This window comes from Cricetulus griseus, chromosome 5 (assembly GCF_003668045.3).
Source record: "Cricetulus griseus strain 17A/GY chromosome 5, alternate assembly CriGri-PICRH-1.0, whole genome shotgun sequence".
In the NCBI taxonomy this organism is placed as follows: Eukaryota; Metazoa; Chordata; class Mammalia; order Rodentia; family Cricetidae; genus Cricetulus; species Cricetulus griseus.
Window position 1 is genome coordinate 84,978,027 of NC_048598.1, and position 17,897 is coordinate 84,995,923.

Consider the following 17,897-nt stretch of genomic DNA (forward strand, 5'->3'; position numbering starts at 1 on the left):
CGGTGCTCTTAACCTCTGAGCCATCTCTCCAGCCCTCTATCTTAATTGTTAACCCATTCCCATTACTCTATGTATTGCCACCAGACTGTGGCTTATCCGTAATCCGGCATGTTGCTCCTTGAGCTATATGGCATCACCTCACAGCCTCTCTCTCCTTTCTTCTCCCCAGCCTTCTCTTAGTCTGGTAGCTCCATCCTGCCTGGCTATCAGCCAATCACTGTTTTATTCATCAACAGATAAGAGAAACATATATACAGAAGGACATCCCTCATCAATTACCTTAGTAACATATGCACACGACCAGTGGGTAAAATGAACCTGTTTCATAATAGTTGAATTCCAGCACATTTTCCCTATTACTAGGTGAGCAAATGTAACTCATGTAATAACACTACTAAAATAAGGATTATTTAATCACTGTCATTACAGTTGGATGCAACAACCTTCAGCTTTCCAAATGTAGGTCTCCAGGCATGTACCAACTACCACACTCAACCATGTTACATGAGGTTTTTTTGTCCCAGCAGGTCCCACCACCCTTCTCTGTCCCAAAGAAGCATGCAGGCACTATATTAGTTATAAGTCTGTTGGTCGCTGACTAGGGCCTCCTATTGGCTAGCTCTGTCTTCATTACTAACCCATTTCTATTAATTCATGTATTTCCACATGGTCTTGGCTTACTGGTGAATGCTGGACCTGCAACTCCTTTGCATGCTACATGATAATTGCTCAGCATCTCCACAGAAAAGAGAGCAATTTCCTGTTTGTACCTGCTTATATCCTGATTCTGCCCAGCTACATCACTTCCTGTCTGACCAATCAGCCAATCAGTGTTTTATCCATTAGCCAATAAGACAAACATATGCAGAAGAACATTCCCCATCACAATTGAGTCCATACTCCTCCCTCCTTTTTTTTATACAGGGTCTCACTATGTAGTTCTGGCTTGTCTAGAACTTGCCATGAAGACCAGGCTGGACTAAAATTATTAGAGACCTGCTCTCTGTTTCTCATTGCTGGTGTTAGAGGTGTATGCCACCAACTCAGCAGGTTGTAGTTCTCCAAAGCCTGTGGCTTTCACTTCACTGAAACCCCAAAACCTCATCCTGTCACATTTCACAGCCATCCTATGGATGAGAACTCAGTTTCTTTGGAATATATTTAGGAATCTAAATAATAAGTAACCCAAAAGGCACCATGACTGCTAAATCTACAGGACTCCTCAAATGACCAAGAGCCAGCCTGTCTAAGGGCTGCTACAAAGGATAACCAGCCATGCTGAGAAAGCCATTCTGTGGTGGTCTTCCCAGTACTTGCCTTCTGAATGCTGGCTCTGAGTCTGGACTCTCAGTCCTGTGTCTTTGTGCTACACTGTGCTGCTTGCTGCTGAGCAAACTCACAGTGCAGGGCAGCAGGCAGCCAGAAAGTAAACAAATGATTGTGTTGCAGCTGGTTTTCAAACAATACATATCCAATTAGGGGGTTCAAAACTCACAAAAATAACCTGACTTTTTTTCCCCCTGATTATCCTGGGTCTGAGTCTTTCACAACTGACTTGGCCAACTCCTATTCCTAAAATGCTAAGGCTCAGGAGTTTGCCCCAAAAGTTTGCTAGTCAAATATGAAACTCGTCTCTGTTCTCTATCACAGCTCCCACCCTCTAGCGATGTTAGCTTTTAGACACATGTACTAAATGTCTTCTTCTTTAAAGATATGACTGAGATATTTCTTTTGGAGTGTGTCCCAACAATCTGGGAAGTGCACACTTGACATTAGCTACAGGGAAGCATTTTTTTTTTTTAAACTCAAAGGAAGGAAAGAAAAAAAGTAAGGAAAACTATGAACTTACAATCATTAGAGACCAGGACAGCTCTCTACATGGAAGACTTTTATGAAGCTCAATGGGTTAATTTTTTTCATCGTTAATGGAAAAATATAAACATATTCATAATATAGTATTCTGGGAAGTTGTTTTAGTAATGATAAGAGTATGTACTTTTGTTTCAAAAGCCACTCCTCATCCTAACATATAAAGCCTGCATTTTCCCCCTAAAAATAGCCTCCTATCTCTGGATTATGTTCTTACAGAAAGACAGTGCTGCAGGCCAGCCTTCCACCCATCCTGAAGCTTGACTTTTGGCTCATGGAGCTTCCTGTCCTGTTCCAGCTGTGACATGTTGAAAGGAGACTTGAAAATTGTGGACTTTGCTGTACTCTGTGAGCCTTTGCCATGACTCTGGCCCTTTGGATGTTAGGAAATAGGGTGGGAGTGAAGAGGGAATGGAAATGACCTCAGTTTAATGGAGAAGGGGGTTTCTATGGGACCAGTTTTTAGCCTTTTCTGTTAGCAACAGCCAAGTGGGCAACTTGCCTTTACTCCGGGTGTTTAATCCAACCTTGATCACAGGGACATAGTTGAGCAATGTGTGGACTGCGCTGGGATAGGACAAAGGGCTTGACTTACCTTTGAACACCGTGCATAAAGCTGAAGATTGAGCTATGTCCTAGCAGAATTGTTAAGACCAAAGTCAGAAATTGATTGCAAAAGGTTGATTCATTTTCACTTAAATATCAATGAAGAAAAAGAAAAAACAATCAAACCTGGCATAGTGATTACATGCCTGTAATCTTAGCACTTGGAAAGTGGAAGCAGAAAGATAAAAGAATTCAGTGTCATCTTCAGCTACATAATGAGTTTGAGGCCAGTCTGGGCTACATAAGACTATCAAAGCAACTAAACAAAAATCAGTCACCATAGCCTCCTGTCCCAGTCTCTTCTAGGAACATCATTTAGTGGACACTGCTGTAACCTTTGTCTCCTGATAAAGGAGTAGAGCCAGCAGCCATGTTTTATGTCATGTGGTCCCAGTCTGATTTCATGGCTAATTGAACCTGATTCTAGGGCAGTCAGTCCCTACACTGCGTAAGTTTTTATGGTCTCTGGCTGGGTCTAAAAGCACACTGGGCCCAGTGGTAGTCCTGTTATTATCATGTGCTGTGCCCTTTACACACATATTTATACATATTGTACTAAACTTTTTTTTCATTTATGTATTGTATACTATGCATTGTGTATAGGAAGGGTGGGTGTGTATGGGTGGTGTGATTGGGTGAGTGTGTATGGGTAAGTGTGTATGGGTGGGTGTGTACAGGTGCTGTACCTTAGCATGTGTATGGGGGTCACAGGGAATCTGTCCTCTCTTCTTCCATGTTGTGGTTCTGTGGATCAAACTCAGGCTGGCAAGCTTGGCAGCAAGAGCCTTCATCTGCTGAGCTATATTGTTGGCCCATAAACTCATTTTTAAGGTTTGTTGTTTTGTTTTGTATTTTGGTGTTTTTCTTTTTCCTTTATCTTGTTTTCCTAAAAAGAGGAAGAAGGCACAGGCAGATGAAGAAGATGAGGTGGATGAGGAGGATGACTGAAACCATCAGTCATGGTCTCGCTTACAGAGGTATCAGGAAAACAAAGGGAAAAGTGACCAGCTGGTAGCCAAGCAGGAAGGGGCGGGACCTACTATATTTCCATGATGTAATCAGAGAAGCTCTATGCGTTTAATTGATTCGTTCTGTAGAACCAGCTCTTGCCTAACTGAGGATTAACTTGCACTACTGATTCTTCAGCAGCCAATTATGGTTTCTATTGATGGATTTCTGAAAGACGCTTGCAGAAGTTATCTTCCCTGTTTGGGAATTCATCCCAGAGCCCTGAACATTCTCAGCAAGCCCCTTTGCCATTGAGCTGTGACCTGTGCTCTCTGAAAGCTTCCATTATCTTACCATTTTTTTAATATGCTTATGCTTGAGGTAGCCGGAATGAGTGATAGATACTCGCAGCCAAAATAAAGTCAAGCTAAGTGCTGTCTAATAGACTACAAAAATGGGGCCAAAATAAAGGGGACCAAGGAGTCTGAAGCGGAAGGAACAAAAACAGGTGAAGAGTCAAACACTAGGGTGCACATCTGTACTCCAGTACTCAGAAGTGGACAAGGGTGATAGGGAGTTTAAAGTCATCTTCACCACATGACAAGTTCAAGGCTGGCCTGGGCTCTAAACAACTATAACAACAAAAACGAGTTGATTTTTGTCAAGGCTCGTGAAATTACAAATGTTACTGAAATCAGCTTAAGTTGATTAAGAAGGAAAAAGGCAGACATCCAGGCACAGTGGCTCGCACCTTTAATGCTAGCACTAGGAAGGCAGAGGCAGGAGCATCTCTGTGAGTTCAAGACCGGGTATACATAGCAAGTTCCAGGACAGCCAGAGGCTACATATAGAGAAGTTGTATGGGGGGGTGGGGAGGGAGAAGGAAGGAAGGAAAGAAGAAAGGAAGGAAGGAAGGAAGGAAGGAAGGAAAGAAGAAAGGAAGGAAGGGAAAAAAATTTGTGTGTTCAAATTAGCAACCAGGACCCTTAAAAGGTAATGCCAGAGTGTTCCTCAAACTGTTAATCATAGGATTGTTACCCGATGATCCAGCAACTCCACAACTATAGAGACATGTATGTGCAAGAACTAGTGTTCATTGTGGCATTATTCATAATGGGCAAAAATTGGAAATAACTCAAACATGCTGCTGCTACTGTCGAGTGTGTATCCATACAACGGTGTGTAGAATTGATTCCATTTGTGTGAGATATCAGAGAAGCCACATCCATAGACAGAGATGTAGTAGTGGCTGCCTCTGGGCAGAACAGGTAATGAGGAGAGACTGCTAATAGGTCCATGGTGTCTTTGGGAGGCTGAGTGGTGAGATGAAAACATTTTTCAGTTAAATAGTTGTGATGTACAATTCTGAATGTATTAAAAAGCCATTAGGTTGTACACTTGAAAAGCTGTAAAACCTTGGAATTATACAGGGACACATCTCCCCATCTCTTCATGGGGTTACCTGCTTATTTGGGAGGTGAGCTGCAGCCCAGAGGTGGAATATGATAGACACAGGAAGGCATTGCTCAGTAACAGAGAAATCTCACCCCAAAAGTCTCAGTTTCTTTGTAGAAGAAGAACTGTTTTTGCTTATTTGCATGACAGCCTCTCTACTTAAATGCTATAATGTTGTCTTCAGCGGGAGTTTTTGTTTGTGTGGTCCTTATTCTTAATGTTCCCCCTTTCTGGGCTGGAGAGATCGCTCAGTGGTTAAGAGCACTGGCTGCTCTTCCAGGACCCAGGTTCAATTCCCAGCACCTACACAGTGGCTCACAACCATCTGTAACTTCAATTCCAGGGAATCTGACACCCTCACACAGATATACACACAGACAAAATGCCAAAGCACATAAAGTAAAAATAAAATAAATTTATAACAAAAAAGATTGTTGGGTGGTGGTGCTGCACGCCTTTAATCCCAGCACTTGGGAGGCAGAGGCTGGAGGATCTCTGTGAGTTCCAGGACAGTCAGGGCTACACAGAGAAACCCTGTTTCAAAAAACAAAAAAGAAAGAAAGACATTTCCTTTTCTACTTAGTAAAGAGGGGAAAGAACCCATCCTTCAGAAGCATAGAAATCTCTTCAATTCCTTCTTTACACCCTAGGGCTGAGGGTTTAGCTTAGTTGGTAGAATGCGCTTGTCAGCAAGTGCAAGGTTCTGGCTTTAATCCCAGCACCTCAGAGATCTATAAATGACTTGTGGTGGTGCATACCTGGCATCTCAGCATTTAGAAATCAGAGGAAGGAGGACCAGAAATTCAAGGTCATTCTCAGCTACATATAAAGTTTCAGGCCAGCCTGGGCTGTATGAGAGCCTATCCCCCAAATAAAGAAGTTTATTTATTTATTTATTTTGTGGTTTTGGAGACAGGGTCTCACTATGTAGCTCTGGCTGGCCTCAGACTTAACAGAGATCTACCTGCCTCTGCCTCCTAAGTCCTGAGACTTTACAACAACATGTGCCACCACACTCAGCCCAAGCAGTTTACTCCTAAAAGTAGATATCCTGGCTGGGTGGTAGTGACACACACCTTTAATCTCAGCAATTGGGAGGCAGAGACAGGTGGATCTCTGTGAGTTTGAGACCAGCCTGGTCTACAAGAGCTAGTTCCAGGTCAGGCTCCAAAGTGACACAGAGAAACCCTGTCTCGAAAAACCAAAAAAAAACCAAAAACCTAATAACATTAATCTAGAGGAGCCAGGATATCTGGCTCAGAGATCAGCCTGCCTCTGCCTCCCGAGTGCTGGGATTAGAGGAGTGCGCCACCAACGCCCGGCTAATGTTATTAGGTTTTATACAAAATAGGCACAATTGTAATGAACTTACACTAAATGGACAGAACCAGTATTATCCCTAATGGCTTCTATAATGAATAAATAAATGTTAGGGTTGAAGAGGTGTTGCAATCAAGCACATATTTTGTAGTGTTTTCAACCTTTCTAACACTTTGATGCTTTAATACAGTTGCTCATGTTGTAGTGACCCCCAATCATTGAATTATTTTTGTTGCTACTTCATAACTGTAATTTTGCTACTCTTATGAGCCATAATGTATGTATCAATATGCAAGATATCTGATATGGAACACCTGTGACCCAGTTACAATTGCCTGTAACTATCTCCAAGAGATCCAACCCTGGACTTTGGACTCTACAGACACTTACATTCATATGCACATACTGAACACAGAAACGTAATTTTAAAATGATATGAAGATAAATCTTTAAAAACAGTTTCACAAAAGAGTAAATGTCATCACAGGGGAATATCACAGGGAAAATGTGAAGTGGCAGGCAGACTGTTTCCTTCCTGATTGATGGACACTAGAACATGAAGGCTTGTGGAGCTGTGTTCACACTCATAGCAGCCGTCCCCACTCTCCCTCAAGTGTATCCTTGAATGCAAAAGCAACAATAAACAGCTCAGTGTCCTCAGTGCCCCAGGAAGAGGGAATTGTGTCATTGATATGCATCAATTGCCCTGTTGCCAAATCTGATCCCAAGTGGGGGACGAGTTGGTCAAAGATTTATGCAAGATCTTTAAGTACCGAATCTGAGAAGAAGTGGCTTTCTCTGACTGACTGCATTGACTCAGTGGAAATAACCCTTTAGAAGTACGTCAGAGCTGTGTCTTGTAATTTAGGCCCTCTGCATCACCCAACCCTACCCCAGCAACAAGAAATCTGGACAAGGACTTACTTCTGTTCACCTATTCAGGATCATAATTTTGATTGTGTTTTGGTGGTGGTTGTTTTTAAGATGGGGTCTTAATTACTACCAGGCTGACCTCAAGCCCACTTCATAGCTGAGGATGCTGAATTCCTGACCCTCCTGCCTCTACTTCCCAAATGCTGTCATGTCTAGATACCTGGTTCATAACTGAATTAAGATAGAATACAAACTAGTACTGGGCATTTCCTTTTGCTTATTTTTCTTCCACAGATCCAAAATCATGTTTATACCTTATCAAAATAGGAAACAGTGTAAGAATAAAATGCTGTCTATATAAACCCAGAACCCAAAAACAACCATTGTAAACACATCGGCAGATTTTTTTTCAGCTCTTTCTTATGTAGATCCACATGCAAATCACCGTTCCTGTGAAACCTCAAGACTGGTCAACAATACTGTTTTATAGTGTGTGTCGTTCCCCCACCACCACCACTTAGTAAAATGCCAACAGTTTCCCCACATATTTAAACAGGTTTTTTGTTTTTGTTTTTGTTTTTGCTTTATGACTTTCATAGCTGAACTATAAAATGATCATCTAGGTGCGCATATAGGTTATTAAATTTGGTTTTGTGACATTAAAAACATTTTTTTCCCTTCTAAAACCCTATCTATCACATATCCTTTCTGCTCCCCCTGGATAGTGAGGCCTTCCATAGGGTGTCATCAGAGTCTATTGTATCCTTTGGGATAGGGCCTAGGTCCACCCCCGTGTATGTTGACTCAGGAAGTAATCCTCTGTATGGAATGGGCTCTCAACTGGGATTGCCATGTAAAATCAATCCTGTTTCTAATTCAAATAAAAAAAGTTGAAAAAAAAAACCATCCCCCACCCCCACCCCATGACTGCCTTGAGGTATAAAGCTCATGTGATTTCTTCTGGGCTAATTTCTCAAGGTGAAGCTTCTGAGGTATTGATGGTCCCATGTTAGGGATTTTAAAAATAGTTATCTCTGTCAGAAATGCTGAGCATCTTTGTGTATCTGTTGATTGCTTAAAGGGGCTCTGTTTATATGACTTCTCTTTCCTTCATTGTTTATTTTTAAATACATTTCTCTGTGGGCTGGAGCAATGGCTCATTGGTCAAGAGCATTGGCTCTTTTTGCAAAGGACTTGGTGGGGTTCCCAGCACCTATACACACATCTGTAACTCTAGTGCTAGAGGATATGACATCTTCTTCTAGTCTCCAAAGGCACCAGGCACACAGATGGTGCACACACATACACATAAACATACATACATACATACATACATACATACACACACACACACACACACACACATGCAAACACTAACACAGATAAAACAAAAACAAATATTTGGGGGGGAAGCTTTTTTTGATGGGTGGTGGTTGCACATGCCTTTAATCCCAGCACTCGGGAGGCAGCAGAGGTGTTGCTGGTGGGCCTCTTGTCCCACAGTCCTTCTCTGCCCCAAATAAGCACACAAAGACGTATAATAATTATGAAACTGTTGGCCAATGGCTAGGCTTCTTACTGGCTAGCTTTGTCTTTTTTATATATATTTTATTTATTTATTTATTTATTTATTTATTTATTTATTTATATGAGTCCCCTATCTGCATGTATGACTTTATGCCAGAAGAGGGCATCAGATTCCACTATAGATGGTTGTGAGCCACCATGTGGGTGCTGGGAATTGAACTCAGTACCTCTGGATGAGCAGTCAGTGCTCTCAACCGCTGAGCCATCTCTCCAGTCCTAATTTGTCTTAATTATTAACCCATAACTACTAATCTATGTGCTGTTCCCAAATTCTGAACCCCCCAAATCACCAAGAGACCCATTTCGATGCAAAAGCAAAGAGTCTTTTATTGTTGTCTAACAGCTATCCCGGTTATCTCTGGCCCTTCATCCATTCATAGAGGCAGATGCTTGGAGAAGGACCCTGAGAAACCATGAGGTAGGGAATATATTGGTTAGAGAAAGGTGAGTGTCTTGGGGTACACAACAGTCTCAGGATTGGTGCGCTTCCACACTTGGGTGACCTGTCCTGTGTTGATTGGTTAACTGGTTGTTATGGCCTATAGGCCCTCCCAGGGTGGTTGCTATGCTCTGCACGTCACTGTTGTGCACTTGTACTATAAAGCACACCCAGAGCCATAAAGCACAGCCCCATCAGCTAACTTCTGATTGGTTCCTTGCCATGAGGAGGGTATCTGACCTCCTAGTGACTGGAACAGGCTCAGCAAGCACATGTTGAGTCTTTCCTGCAGCCTGTCATGGCTGCTAAACCAGGGGGCTGGTCCCTTAATGTGTATTTCTACATGGCCTTATCTTACCAGAGAACACCTGGCACATCCTATCCTTCCAGTCCCTCATGGCGACTGTTTCTGGCTTCTCTCTGCCTCTTTTCCCAGAATTCTCCTCGTCCTAGTCCTGCCTCATTGGCCAGACAGTGTTTTATTCATTAACCAATAAGAGAAACATATATACAGAAGGACATCCCCCATCACAGAGGCAGGTGTATCTCAGTGAGTTCCAGGCCAGCCTGGTCTACAAAGTGAATTCCAGGACAGGCTCCAAAGCTATACAGAGTAACCCTGTCTCAAAAAACCAAACCAAACCAAAACCAACAACCTTTTCCTATTTGATTTCTGCTAACCAGTTTGTTGTTGTTTTGAGACAGTGTATCCACACATAGTTCAGGATGGCTTCAGTCATATTCTCTTGTCTCAGCCTTCTGAGTCATTGAATTGTTAAACATTATCTCCTCATTAATTTTTTTTTAAATCTGTATGGGTGTTTTGCTGACATTCGTGCAGTGGTCACAGAGACCAGGAGAGGGCGTTAGATTCCCTGGAACTGGAGTTACAGACCATTGTGAGCCACCATGTTGGTGCTTGGTCCTCTGGAAGAGTAGCCAGTGCTTCACTACATTCCCTCTCCACTCACTGGCTCTTTGTTTTAATTTTTTTCCCCCTTATTTTCTCTTCTTTGGTAATTTTTGCCAGTTTGTGTTTTCTTTGATATTTCATTTGGCCTAGGTTCTCTAGTGTAAATCTGCCCTGTTACAAGCTTTCCTCCCTATGGTGGTACACTTACTAATATCCACTTGTCATCACCACCTACAAAGTCCAGAGTTACATTAGGGTTCATTGTACACTTGGTGCTGTACACTCTATGGGTTTGAGCAATGCATGAGGACAGGTCCCCACCTTCATATTATGATATAGAGGATTTGTCACTCTACCAGAAACAGAAATCTTTCATGTTCTGCATGTTCATCTTTCTCCCCCACAAACCTCTGGCGTGATCTTTTTACTATCTCTGTAGTCCTGCCTTTTACCAGATATATTCACCAGTGTTACATAATTCGAATTATACAGTATATAAACTAGTTGCATTTTTCATATTAATATGTATTTAAGTTTCCTCCATATCTTTTCACTTACTTATCTACCATATATATGTGTGTGTGTGTGTGTATGCATATATTTTTTCTACTTCATGCAACAAAGCTTTATTTGTTGGGACTAGAGCAAGGTTCACTGACGTCTCACTTGAATATGATGTCATCTTGAGTTTCTGCCAGTTCTCTCTCAAGCCATTTCAGCTTATCTAGTCTCTTCAGCTCATCTAGTCTCTTCTTGTCCTCCGCGGCTACCCTCGTCTCCTGCTCTGACCTGGGTTTTAGGTATCGTTAACGCTTGGTGCAGTAGGCCGGCCGTACTGAGGACCAGAGCTGGATCAGTGGAGAGCCCAGATCTGGGCATCATCTTGTCTGTGACCTTCATGTCATTTATAGTTCTAGATGTTTTTGAAACAGAGTCCCAAGTAGTTCAGGCTGGCCACCAATTTACCATGTAGCTGCAGATTACCTTGAATTTCTCCTCCTCCTGCCTCTGCCTTGCTAATGTCGGGATTACAGGTGTGCAATACCACACCTAGTTCTGCACTGCTCAGGATGGATCGAACCTAGAACTCTAGGCCTGCTAGGCAAACTATTAATCGAGTTACATCCTCAGTCTCCTCTGCCTGCCAGCCCATGTCTTCTCCATAGCTCACTTCTTTGTTAGCAATGAATATCATTTGTCTATTCATCTACTGAGGGAGAGCTACAATGTTGCTAACTGGGCAATGAGGAACAAAGCCGCTAGAACCTGTGCACAGATTTTTGTGTTGTGTACTATGCTTTGAATATTCTTGTTTTGTTTGGTTTGGTTTTTTTTTGAAACAGGGTTTCTCTGTAGCTTTGGAACCTGTCCTGGAACTTGCTCTGTAGACCAGGCTGGCCTTGAACTTAAAGATATCCACCTGCCTCTGCCTCCTGAGTGCTGGAGTTAAAGGCCTGTGCCACCACTGAACGACTTTGCCACATCTTTTTTATGCCAACGTTTCTTAACCTGTAGTGTGGCCACAATAGAGGACCTGATTTTGCACGGCAGTCTGGCTAGATGAGCTCAGCAACTCCTTTGCACTGACAGGAAGACGTGACCTTGGGCTCTTGTGTAGGAATGAATGGCTTCTAACTCTCGGTTGGGGAAAGCCCCTCTTCACTACAAACTGGATGTATATGGGTCACACTACACAGTTCATAGGCTGGTTTAAAAATGCTGCCACTGTGGAGTGAAGTTTTCAGTTCTAAGATAATCTATATATCCAGTATATAGAATAACATTCAATTCCCAGATCCTTCAATGCCTCAAGTACCACCATTGAAATTATAGAAACGCCTCATTTGAAACAATCATTTGCTTAGTTGCAAGTATTCTAGGGACTTAAGAACTCAGTGTTTGCACTGAGGAGATGGCTCAGGAGTTAAGAACTCTGCCGAAGGACCCGGGATTGATTCCTAGTGCCCACATCAGGAGCTTACCAACACCTGTAACTCGGTGGGCATGTGTGTGGGCTTTAAAAATAATTGTAGTGCCCATTATTAGCTGTTACAGACTATTCACAGCTTGATCAAATACCTAAGGCTCTAGGCTGGGGAGAGGAAAGCATGAAAAGCTTTGTGACTATGTATCTAGAGATACCATACATGTACATTATGTTTGCATGCCCACACAACATAATATCCTTAAAACAGATGATACAAAATTATTAATTTTGTATCTTGATTTTTAATACAATTAGTTCCAGGCAAAATGTATCTCTCTCTCTATTAAACCTGTAAGAACCCTGAAGTGGCCAGGTGGTGCTGTCACACGCCTTTAATCCCAGCACTTGGGAGGCAGAGGCAGAGGCAGAGGCAGAGGCAGAGGCAGAGGCAGGTGGATCTCTGTGAGTTTGAGGCCAGCCTGGTCTCCAGAGTGAGTTCCAGGACAGCTACACAAAGAAACCCTGTCTTGAAAAGAACCAAAGCAAACCCAAAACAAAACAAAAAACAAGAACCCTGAAGACACAGCTGACAGCTCTAACGAAACTATGGTGGGCACTAGGAGATCGCCTCTCCAGTCTGCAAGCAAAGGGAAAGGCTGTTTAGACCCACTAAGCAAGCTTAATGAGCTTCAGGTACATCCATGAAAGACCATAAGGTGAGGGTGGGAACCATCTCTTTAATCTTATTAGCACAGGTCAAGTGTTTTGTGCTCTAGAAACTATTCATCTCTTCTTGCATTTCCGTTGCAATTTGTTTTCAAAGGCAAGAGTTCGACACACAGGCTTCTGCTTCTTGGAGAAAGATTTAAAGACATACAAAACAAATTACAGTTGTTATTACTTATGGCGTAGGCAATCTCTAACTATGTTTTTTTGTCATAAAAATTCACTATAGTGGTTTGATATTGTATTTGATTGTTTGGTTCTCTCCAATTTAAACTGTGGGGTTGTGGGCTGAAGAGATAGCTCAGAGAGGAATGTGCTTACTCCATATGCATGAGGACTCCAGAGCCCCAGGGAAAAAAGCCAGACACCCGAGTTTGACCTCTGACCTCCATGCCCAAGTGCAGGTTTAACCCATGAACATGCAGATACACATATACACATATAGATAAAAGAGAGAGAGAGAGAGAGAGAGAGAGAGAGAGAGAGAGAGGAAGTTAGAAGGAGGAGGGGGAGAGAGGGAGAGATGGAGAAGGAAAGAAGAAAGGGAGGGAGGGGGAATAATTTGATGTTATGAAAACCATAGACTAGTGAATATTCCAAAGATTTTCAAATGAGTTGCCTAACAAGGGGCTGGAGAGATGGCTGCACTTCCAGGGGTCCTGGGTTCAATTTCTAGCACCACATAGCAGCTCATAACTGTCTGTACTCCAGTTCCAAGGGATCCTACATCCTCATATGTGTAGGCAAAACACCAATGCACATAAAAATAAGTAAATCATTTTTAAAAAATAAAAGAGCCTCCTATCCCCATGTCTTTCCTCAATCCTGCTCTTGCTTGACTAACGTTGGCGTCCTTAGCTTCAGCCTTCAGCCTGTTTTAGGGTTCTTGAAAAGTTTTTTTCTCATAATGTTTTCTTATGACTTAGACCCGACTCCCACCATAAACCTGAATCCCACATTTCAAGCCCTGCACAGGAGACATCCGTTGGGGTATGTGGTTATGAACCAATCGCAGTCTGTTTAAAACTAAAGGCAACATTTGTACCACTCTGGGTGCTCTCACTAAAAACACCAGAAACCCACTCTGGCTTACCCAAGCAGAGAATAAATTCACTGTGAGGGTATCGAGTAGCTTGCTCATTGGCAGGAAAGCTAGAACTGCCACAAGACACTGGGAAAACAAAACAAAACAAAGCAAACCAGGAAGTCTGGGGCACAAAGAGCATGGCCAACCTCACTTCACCTACAGACAGAAGTGGGTGAGGACGCTGCCCTGGTATTGGCTGTCGTCCCTGCCCCCCCCCCAATATTATCGCTGAGACACATCAATTCCTCAGCCCCCTTTTAAGCATGGTGTCTGATGGTAGTTTTTGTGCCATTCTCTCCAGGTTAAAAGACCTAGCTTATACTATCCAAATGGCTTAGATCATGTGCCTGGGCCCCAGGTGCCAAAGATAACCTCTGACTCCCTTCGGCTGCAAAAGAAAACTAATCACTGTGTATTTTTGTCTCCGTTTATCTCATGTCTCCAACTTCTCTTTTGTACTTCATGTTGTTATCCTTCTCTCCATGCCCAGGAACCTGGGGACCCTCTTTTATTCTTTCTTCTTCCTCAGTTTCAGAGGCAATCATCACTCAGGTCAGCAAGGGTTTTGTGTATTGCTTTCCTCCTCCCTACCCTCCTCTGGATATTTCTGCAACTGCTGTCCTACTATGACCACTCTCTCTCTCTCTGCCATCCCTACTGCAATCCTAATCGGATTCCACACTTCCACTCCCTCCTCCCGTTTATGCACCCACAGGTTAATCTCCACAAAGCAGCTCTTTGATCACACCACTGTTTCTCTGTGTTGCTGATCCGAGCCCCACCTGGGCATTCACACAGATTTCCACAAGAGCCCAGAGAGACTAAAAGGCAAACTGGTGTCTTGAAAAGAACTTGGCCTTCAGATGCAAACCTGTATGGGGTCAAACCTTGATCTCCCCCCTTTCCAGTTCATATACTTTAATTTTCTTTGCTGGGTCTGAAGAGCTGGGATAATAAGATCCGTCTCGTAGGGCATCTGTAAGTCATCACTTTGAAAGTTTAAATGGCATTACATGTTGTATTTAGGTTGCAACATCATCCCACAGATGCTTACAATGGACAATATTCAACTTCAGACCTGTCTGGTTCAAGATGTTTAGTAAGGCTGTCATCACTGTGGTTTTAGCAAGGCAGGTTAGGATCAGAATGCTACATGTTTTGCGGGGACAAAGGAGCAATCTCACCACCGTTTACAGCATTGTTCCTAATTTCAAACAACTGACTTACAAATGACCCTTTGAAAAATATTTTATTTGCAAGTAGAGAGCTTCCTGTGTTATTAACTTGGAGAACTAAATCCCCCTAATTGGCTACCTTCCATTTTAACCTTGCTTTTTGAAAGTATTTCCCTGTAACAGAATTTTAACTTTGCTGTGAATTCCCTAAGGGGGGGCTGTGTATGACCGACACCTGAAAATTATTAGCTATTATCTCTAAGGCTTGCCCAACATCTATTAAACTTGGAGAAGCTCAAGAACATAAAAAGAAACTTTAAAGTCGATTCTCTAACGGACAAGTTTGGTTATAGGTTCTACAAGTTTAGACCCCACTCTATGGCATAACTTGTAGGTTGTCTTCACTGGGGAAAAAGTTCCATAGCCCCAGGCGGATCTCTTCTCTGAGCTGGTCAGAGAAGGCACCACTGGAGCTTTCAAAATTAGGTTCAGTCACTGTCCATTCGTTCACTCATGGATCCCTGAATCAGTCAAATCCCCTGTGGGAGGCATGGCTGCTGAGCCACAGGATAGAGTTCAGCTCTCAGCAAGACCTTACAACACTGCTGACCTCTTCTTTCTGAAGGCCAGTGAGACTGGGAAGTCCTACATGAAAGAAGATGCTCAGGTCGACACCGGCACACTGGTCATTGCATAAGCATACTTCAAACCCATCGCTACAGATAGTTTGGGGTGGGTCTTGCTTTCCGTTATCGAAGTTTTAGCGGCTTATAGGATAACATAGGTTTATTACGATTAAAACAATACGAAAATGACAGTTTCAGAGGTTCAGTCTATTATCATCATGATGGGGAGCATGGCACTGTGCAGGCAGATGTGGTGCTGGAGAAGTAGCTGAGTGTCCTACTTTTTTTTTTTTTTTTTTTGCAGGCAACGGGAAGGAGACTGTAACAGGGAGCAACGTTTAAGCAAAAGACCTCAAAACCCTGTGCCCCAGTGACACACTTCCTCCAAAAAGGCATACCCACTCCAACAAAGTGACACCACCCAATAGTGCCACTTTCTTTCAAACTACCACCATGTGGAATACTTGAGCTCTTGAAAAGAATGGGTACATATTTGATTTTGCCGAGTTAAATTGTACGGGCTTTAGCAAGATACTTCAGCTGGTAAAGGCACTTGCTATCAGACCCAGTGGCCTGTGGTAAATCCCCAGGACTCACACAGTAGAAGAAAAGAACCAGCTCTTGCACCTTGTCCTCTGACAGCCATACATGTGTCATAGAATATATGCAGGTACATTCACATGTGCACATGCACACACACACACACAACACATGCACATGGGGGAGTAGTACACTCTAAACACAATGTAATAGATGTTTAAAGGTCTCTAAGTGCAAATAATATAACCATAAATTCCCTTTTAAGGGGAATAAGCTAGGTGGCTTTCTCGAGAAGTATGTACCGTCCTTTTCATAAGCATCTCACTTTCTCCCCTGGTGTTGGTGCTTAAAGTTGTACTAAAACTTTTCTTAGTAAACTCACTTTGTTTAAAAAAAAAAAAAAAAGAGGGGGAGGTGCTGGAGAGATGGCTCAGTTGCTAAAGATCACTGACTGCTCTTCCAGAGGGCCTGGATTCAAGTCCTAGCACCCACATGGTAGCTCACAACTGTGTGTAATTCCAAGATCTGATATCCCTACACAGGCGTACATGCAGGCAAAACACCAATGCACATAAAATAATAAAAAATAAATTAATTAAAAAAAGAACGAAACTTTGTTCAAAAACAAAAGAAAGTAAGGAAGAAAGAAAAAGATCAAATTATCCAAATAAGAATCAGTAACTCGGGAACCTACATAAGACTGAACTGGAATCCCTGAATACAGGTGACAATATATGAGGCCACTGGCAGTAGGTCCAAGATCTAATACTAATGCACAAACTGACTTAGTAGAGCCCATTCTATATGGAGAGATACCTTGCTGGGGGGGGGGGGGAGAGGTGCCTTGGTCCTGCCTCAATGAGATGATGGGGCAGATTTAGTAGACTTCCTAGGGGAGGCCTTACCCTCTCCAAGAAGTAGAGGGGAGGCGGGGTATGTGTAGGGGAAGTGGGAAAAGCGGGAGGAGAGGAAGGAGGGGGAACTGGGATTGGAATATACAAATATAAGTATTTTTTTTTAAAAGGCTTCCGTAATCAGTAACTGTCCCATGCATTTGGTGTCCTATGTTTCATGTTTAATGACAATACCTTGCTGCACCCTCCTTTCGAAAGATTCATATTAAATGTTTTGCTTCGTTATGATGACTAGATAGTTGGCAACATCTCGCTGGAGAGATATAATTGATACTGGTTGCTTTAAAGCAGCTGGGCATTGGGCAGTAAAATAATGAGCCCAGGTTGACCGCTTTTCAGTTCTCCCATGTTTATTCATTACTCAGTAAATATTTGCTGTCCAGCTACTGGATATATTGGAGTCTGTACTGGTGGACAAAACAGGAGAAGTGTAACTACTCATGTGATTACAGCAGCTAATAATGCCTCCAGCTCACTGGGGCCTGTTCTGGAAGTTTTACCTGGGTTATCACACACTATCTTCTCTGCAGCTCTAGGTCACAGAAATGTGATTGTCGCATGCTACCTGTGAAATCCTGAGCCACAGGGATTAGACGATTTGTCTAATGTCAAATTAGCTTGGAAGTGATGGAGCTGGGCTTAGAATCTAGATGGTATAAGGGTATGATTTTGGAGTCTCTATGCATTGGTGGCTGTTGTTTGCTTGGTTGGTTTTTAAGACCGTGTATCACATAACTCAGTATGGCCTCATATTTGCTATAGAGCCGGTGGTGACATTGCTTTCTTCATCTTTCTGCCTCTACCTACCAAATACTGCATCACCACACTTTGTTTATGTGGTTCTGGGGGTAGGCTCCAGGTTTTGTATGCACGCTCTGAGCTACATTCCCAG